Consider the following 8143-nt stretch of genomic DNA (forward strand, 5'->3'; position numbering starts at 1 on the left):
GTGCTGCTGGTAAAATAATATTACACTGGCCCTGTATGCTGTCAAAATTCAGGGGTGCTGCTAAAATAAAAGCACACTGGCCCTGTATGCTGTAAAAATTCAGGGACGCTGTTAGCAAACTGGTCCTGTATGCTGTTAAAATTCAGGGGTGCTGCTGTTAAAATAATATTACACTGGCCCTGTATGCTGTAAAAATTCAGGGGTGCTGCTAAAATAAAAGCACACTGATCCTGTATGCTGTAAAAATACAGGGGTGCTGTTAAAATAAAAGCACACTGGTCCTGTTTGCTGTAAAAATACAGGGGTGCTGCTGTTAAAATAATATTATACTGGCCCTGTATGCTGTAAAAAATCAGGGGTGCTGTTAAAATAAAAGCACACTGGTCCTGTATGTAGTAAAAATACAGGGGTGCTGCTGTTAAAATAATATTACACCTGCCCTGTATGCTGTAAAAATTCAGGGGTGCTGTTGTTAAAATAAAAGCACCCTGGTCCTGTATGCTGTAAAAATACAGGGGTGTTGCTGTTAAAATAATATCACACTGGCCCTGTATGCTGTAAAAATTTAAAGGGTGCTGTTGTTAGCACACTGGTCCTGTATGCTGTAAAGATACAGGGGTGCTGCTGTTAAAATAATATTTCACTGGCCCTGTATGTGTTAAAAATTCAGTGGTGCTGTTAAAATAAAAGCACACTGGTCCTGTATGCTATAAAAATACAGGGGTGCTGCTGTTAAAATAATATTACACCTGCCCTGTATGCTGAAAAAATTCAGGGGTGCTGTTGTTAAAATAAAAGAACACTGGTTCTGTATGCTGTAAAAAAAACAGGGGTGTTGCTGTTAAATTAATATCATACTGGCCCTGTATGCTGTAAAAATTCAGGGGTTCTGTTGTTAGCATACTGGTCCTGTATGCTGTAAAGATACAGGGGTGCTGCTGTTAAAATAATATTTCACTGGCCCTGTATGCTGTAAAAATTCAGTGGTGCTGTTGTTAAAATGAAAGCACACTGGTCCTGTATGCTGTAAAAATTCAGGGGTGCTGTTGTTAAAATAAAAGCACACTGGTCTTGTATGCTGTAAAAATTCAGGGGTGCTGTTGTTAAAATAAAAGCATACTGGTCCTGTATGCTGTAAAAAAAATCAGGGGTGCTGTTGTTAAAAATAAAAGCACACTGGTCCTGTATGCTGTAAAAATACAGGGGTGTGTGAAAATAAAGGGGCACTGTTCTGTGTGAATGTAATAATAAAGGAGTGCTGTCCTGTGAAATGGAGAACAACAATTTGGAGGAAAAAAGAGTGGAAGATCAGGAACCACTTCCAGTTCCTAGTACTAGTGCTGAAGCTGCTGCTGCCATGTCATGACATTGATGATGCAATGCCATCAACGTTGTCTGCAATGTCATAGCGGGCGTGTAAAATCCAAGAAGCATAAATTAATAATCAGAAAAAAAAAGAAATTATCTGATGAGAAATGTAAAATTGGCAATATGCCATTCACAACACAAAGTGGCAAGAAAAGGCTAAGGCCTTCGTCTATGTTCATGAGTGGTGGCTCAGCTTCTCATAAGGATGGAAGCCCTCCTCCCTCTCGAAAAATGTAAAAAATTAAGCTTGTTAAAGCACAGGAAAAAACAACTGTGCATTCAGAGATATCACAAATCCCCAAGGAGAGTCCAAGTGTGTCCGCAGTTGTGATGTCTAGGCCTGACCTTCCCAAGACTGTATGGAAATAGGAGGCTCCTACCATCATTTGCACAACCCCTGCAAGTGCTGGGAGGAGCACCGCCACTCCAGTTGCTGATATTGAGACTGAAGATGTCACTGTTGAAGTACACCAGGATGAGGATATGGGTGATGCTGGCGCTGAGGAGGAAGTTGACGAGGAGGATTCTGATGGTGATGTGGTTTGTTTAAATGAGGCACCGAGGGAGACAGTTGTTGTCCGTGGGATGAGAAAGCCAATTGTTATGCCTGGGCAAAATACCAAAAAATCCACCTCTTCAGTGTGGAATTATTTCTTCCCAAATCCGGACAACAGCTGTCAAGCCATGTGTTGCCTCTGTCAGTCTGTAATAAGTAGGGGTAAGGACGTTAACCACCTAGGAACATCATCCCTTATATGTCACCTGCAGCGCATTCATCAATGTCAAGTTCAGAAACTTTGGGTAAAAGTGTAAGCAGTCCACTGACACCTAAATCCCTTCTTTCTCTTGTACCCAAGCTCCTGCAAGCCACTCCACCAACTCCCTCAAAGTCAATTTCCTCCTCAGTCCGGAATGTAAGTAGTCCTGCAGGCCATGTCACTGGCATGACTGATGAGTCCTCTCCTAACCGGGATTCCTCCAGAGGATCCTTGAGTGGTATGCCTACTGCTGCTGCTGCTGCCGCTGCTGTTGCTGCTGCTGGGAGTCGATTGTCACCCCAGAGAGGAAGTCGGAAGACCACTTGTCCTATTCCAACTAAGCAACTGACTGTCCTACAGTCCTTTGCGAGCAAGATGAAATATGACAGCAGTCACCCTGTTGCAAAGCGGATTACTGAGGCCATAACAACTATGCTGGTGTTAGACGTGCATCCGGTATCCGCTATTTGTGCAGTGGGATTTAGACAGTTGATGGATGTACTGTGTCCCCAGTACCAAATCCTGTCTAGACTCCACTTCACTAGGCAAGCGATTCCCGGAATGTACAGGGACATTAAGAAAAGTGTCCTTAGTGTTCTGAAAAATGCGGTTGTACCCACTGTCCACTTAACCACAGACATGTGGACAAGTGGAGCAGGACAAACTAAGGGCTACATGACTGACAGCCCACTGGGTAGAAGTATTGCCTGCCGCAGTAACACTAGCAGCGGCACCAGTAGCAGCATCTCACAAACGGCAACTTGTTCCTAGGCAGGCTACGCTGTGAATCACCGGTTTCCATAAAAGGCACACCGCTGACAACCTCTTACGGAAACTGAGGGACATCATCGCACAATGGCTTACCCCACTTAAAATCTCCTGGGGATTTGTGATATCTGACAACGCCACTAATATTGTGTGTGCATTACATCTGGGCAAATTCCAGCATGTCCCATGTTTTGCACGTACAATTAATTGTGTGGTGCAGAATTTTTTTACCAATTACAGGGGCGTGCATGACATGCTGTCGGGCCACTTTCAACATTCAGGCACTGCGTGCCAAAGACTTGAGTGCCAGCAAACACTCCTGAACCTGCCCTGCCAACACTTGAAGCAACAGGTGGTAACGAGGTTTAATTCAACACTCTATATGCTTCTGAGAATGGAGGAGCAGCAAAAGGCCATTCAAGCCTATACATCCACCTACGATATAGGCAAAGGAGGGGGAATGCACCTGACTCAAGCGCAGTAGAGAATGATTTCCATCTTGTGCAAGGTTCTCCAACCCTTCAAACTTACCACACGTGAAGTCAGTTCAGACACTGCCAGCTTGAGTCAGGTCATTCCCCTCATCAAGCTTTTGCAGAAGCAGCTGGAGAAATTGAAGGAGGAGGTAAGACGGAGCGATTCAGCTAAGTATATGGGACTTGTGGATGGAGCCCTTCATTTGCTTTGCCAGGATTCAAGGGTGGTCAATCTACTGAAATCAGAGCACTACATTTTGACCACCATGCTCGATCCTAGGTTTAAAGCCTATGTTGTATCTCTCTTTCCGGCAGACACAAGTCTGCAGAGGATCAAAGACCTGCTGGTGAGAAAATTGTCAACTCAAGCGAAACGTGACTCATAAACAGCTCCTCCTTCATTTTTTCCCACCACTGGGGCTGCGAGGAATAGGAAAAAATTCCGAGCCCACCTGCTGGTGGTGATGCAGGGGAGTCCGGAGTATATGTTGACATCTGGTCTGGACTGAAGGAGCTGCCAACGATTACTGACATGTCTACTGTCACTGCATATGATGCTGTCACCATTGAAAGAATGGTGGAGGATTATATGGGTGACAGCATCCAAGCAGGCATGTCAGACAGTCCGTATGTACACTGGCAGGAAAAGGAGGTAATTTGGAGGCCCTTGCACGAACTGGCTTTATTTTACAAAAGTTGCCCCCCCCCTCCAGTGTGTACTCTGAAAGAGTGTTTAGTGCAGCCGGTAACCTTGTCAGCGATCGGCGTAGGAGGTTACTTCCACAAAATGTGGAGAAGATGATGTTCATCGAAATGAATTATAATTCCTCCATGAAGACCTTTACCAGCAATTGCATCCAGAAAGTACACAGGGACCTGTGATAGTGGATTCCAGTGGGGATGAATTAATTCTCTGTGAGGATGAGGATGCACACACTGAAAGGGATAAGGAATCGGAGGAGGATGACATTTTGCCTCTGTAGAGCCAGTTTGTGCAAGGAGCAGGAGTGTATCTAGGGGTCCAAGCGGCCCTGGCAAAGTAAAGGACTGGTGTCCCCCCATATTTGAAATAGGGATGGCGCGTGTGTCATAAAAAGGGTTGTAGCCACTCAGTAGTACCCCAATTCAAATTACACCACACAGAAGTGTCCCTTACTCACATTACACAGCACAGTAATAAATGCACCCTGTTGGCAGGGCCGTCTTTTCGTATGGGCTCAATGGGCTCTTGCCCAAGGGCCCCAAGATAATAAGGGCCGTAGGCTGATAGCTGAGGGTCCCCTCTTTGCAGGGGTACCAGATTTTTGAAAATCGGCCCTGGGGAACCAGAAATATCCGACTTGAAAGCAGTGGTCCCTATCCAAGCCTGTTAATTGCTCTTCCCAACCAGATATTTCGGGTTCTTTCTGACTTAGAGTATTTCTGAGGGTATTTTCCAAAAGCTGGGACTCTCCCCTTTTAGTGGACACTGGCAGCTTGTCTCTACTATGCCCAGAACCAGAGATATCAGCCTTCAAGCAGCTGGACCCTGCTCCAGCTCCATATGCCTAATATGCAGTTTTAGATTTTCATTGGTGAATTGCTCTGGCTCCTGAACTCTGATCCCCAAGTCCCCAGCACCTCCTGAAAGGTGGGATTCTCTAGTTTTTTATCCCATTCAAATCTAAGAAATATATTTTCAGGAACTTGAGATATCTGCAGTCAAGCAAGCTGCCCTCCCACCGTAAAATGATAAATATTAAGCCGACTCCACTATCCACCCCTCCCCTATGTATTAAACACCCCCTACCACCCTGGATGTCATGTACCAGGGCTTCTTCATTCAGCCCAATGCCCCCTTCTACAGTTTAGCCCCATCTGTGCAGTAAAGTAATAATTAGCAGAAATTACTGCTTCAGGTCCTACATGCTGAGCAGAAGATAGAACACCCCCTACTGCCCGCTGAACATCAAAGCTGCTGCTGATAGCTCCTCCCACCCCTACCACTGGAGCATGGGTAGGGGGCCCAGTGAATTGCTGTGCCCAGGGGCCTACACCGCTGTTAAGACGGCTCTGCCTGTTGGGACATTATTTTAGAGACTCTGAGTGCTGCCTGTATTTTATATGTATATATATATATATATATATATATATATATATATTTTATATATATATATAAATATATATATATATATATATATATATATATATGTAAGTCGTGGGAAAGGAGGAAGCGGCACTCAGCTTTTCAAATAATCAAAGAAGTGTATTAAAACACATCAAACTCCAACGTTTCGGGGCTTGCACGCCCCTTTGTCAAGGTGTAAAACAATGTGTGTATAGTAAAAACATACCTTTATAGGCAGGAGAAGAAAACCCCGAGGTGAGTGCGCACGTATGGCGCCGTCCGTACACGTGGAGCGGCGCTTACCAGTGACGTCATCAGGTCGCGGCTGTTCGTTGCTATGGAAATCGGACAAGCCGTTACTGCTAATAGGAAGTGAGGGAGGAACAAAAAGACGGGTGCATAGAGGGATTACAGTGTATACCAATCTGCCTTTAGATAAACTTAGTACAGGATGTCCTAGGCTTAATGTGCATTAAAGGCACTGATTACATTGAGAGTAATAGCAACAGGGGTATCCTTAAAAATTATATGAAATTATATTAAATATATTGAATATATTGAATCCTAACCATACTGAAACCAAACTTAAGGCAGGGATACAAATTACAGGATACATAAACTGCAAATTTAATGGCTGTGGACATACTGTAGTAATGTTTGATCTAGGAAAATAGTGTGCAGAAAGTGATGAGCTGGCTATAGTTAAGTGGTGAGCATGTGACAATGAAACATCTATAGAGGGTCATATAATCAAAACTAAATACTGTAAAGCAACAAAATATATAAAAAAGTTGTTAGGACCAGAGATCAAAGTAGGCTATGGGGGAGAGAAACAATGAGGGTAGTAGTAACTAAAATAAAATTATAGTAGTAATATCCACTAAGGCAATATATTAACTAAGGCAATATATTAACTATGGGTAAATAAGTTCCAAGGCATCATCTCGTTTAGGCCTTCGGGACTAATAGTGCCCAGACGGTGGATCCAACGAGCTTCCAATCGAAGAAGCTTGCCTTCTCGGTCTCCTCCTCTAAGGGATTTTGCCACATGATCGATAATCATGTGTTTAAGGTCGTTGATAGAGTGGCCTGTCAACATAAAGTGTCTTGCAACTGGTTGGTCAGCTGTTTTTCCTATAAGGGCCTTTTTGATGGCCGATCTATGAAGGGCCATCCGTTCCCTCATAGTTCTGATGGATTTGCCCACATATACCAAATTGCACGGACAGATTATGATGTAAATTATATATGACGAAGTGCAAGTGAGGATATGTTTGATCTTGATGGTGCGGTTCTCATGCGGATGTTTGAAGGACGATCCGGTAAGCATGTGTGTACAAGTAGTGCACTTCGGGCATTTATAGCAACCAGCTGATTTCGTAAGAAAACCACGGGTACGTTCAATTGAGGCACTAAAACCTGTGATGTCCGTGTGGACAATGATGTCTTTGATGTTACGACCTCTGGTGAAACAAGCCATAGGGCATTTGTTCTTAAACACTGGAACAGATGGATCAGATGCCACTAAAGGGCAGAGGGCTTGGGATGCTCGTGGTACAATTGCACTGGTGGTATTATATTGGGAAACATATGGAATTATTTCCCCATTATTCTTTTTGGTGATAGAAGATGTTAAGAGTTCCCTGGGGATGGTCATGACTTCCTGTTTTTGTCTCAGGAGAATTTTATGGTCATATCCTCTAATCAAAAATTTGTCAACCAATTTGTCAAGTTCATCAGCGAGTACAGAGCGGTTACTGGTGATTCTGGCTACACGTATCATCTGCGACCTGGGTAGCCCTTTAATGAGGCTTTTAGGATGGTGACTATTGGCTCGAAGAAGGGTATTCTGATTGGTCGGCTTGGTGTAAAGGCTGGTGTGTATGATCCCATCCTCAATGCTGATCTGTACATCCAAATAGTTAATAGTTAATTCATTTGTGGAGTACGTATATTTGATGGAGGAATTACGTGCGTTAGTGTTCGCCATCAATAATTCAAAAAGAGGTAGGGGGCCTGTCCACAAGATGAATAAGTCGTCTATAAAACGTGTATATAGGCGGATATGTTGGGCTATATTTGGATCACTGAAAAAAACCTCCTGTTCCTCCTTGAACATAAAAATATTAGCAAAGGACGGGGAAACGCTACTGCCCATAGCGCACCCCGTCCTTTGGCGGAAGAACCGCCCATCAAAAAGAAAAAAATTCCGAGTGAGGGTTAATTTAAGGAGGCTAAGGAACAACTTGTGGTCCAGATCAGTCATTTGTTCCGAAATAAGGAATTCCTCCATAGCGACAAGACCTTGATGGTGGGGGATACTAGTGTAGAGACTACACACATCAACTACACAAAGGTAGGATCCAGCTGGCACTGTTCCCACTGACGATAGGCGTTTGAGGAAACATGTTGGGTCTTTAATAAATTTTTGTTGCTTGAGAATAAGTGGCTGCAAAATATTATCAAGAAATATTGAAATGGGCTGAAAAATAGAGTTACGAGCTGCTATGATGGGACGGCCCGGTGGGCTTTGAAGGTTCTTGTGTATTTTTGGGACTGTGAAAAATAACGGTACTTCAGGATGATCTTGGGTGAGAGCTTTAAGAAGTTTGCTGGAAATGATACCTTGAGTGCAAGCTTCTTTAAGAATAGTGTCCACTTCCATC

Source organism: Pseudophryne corroboree, chromosome 2 (genome assembly GCF_028390025.1).
Source record: "Pseudophryne corroboree isolate aPseCor3 chromosome 2, aPseCor3.hap2, whole genome shotgun sequence".
Lineage (NCBI taxonomy): Eukaryota > Metazoa > Chordata > Amphibia > Anura > Myobatrachidae > Pseudophryne > Pseudophryne corroboree.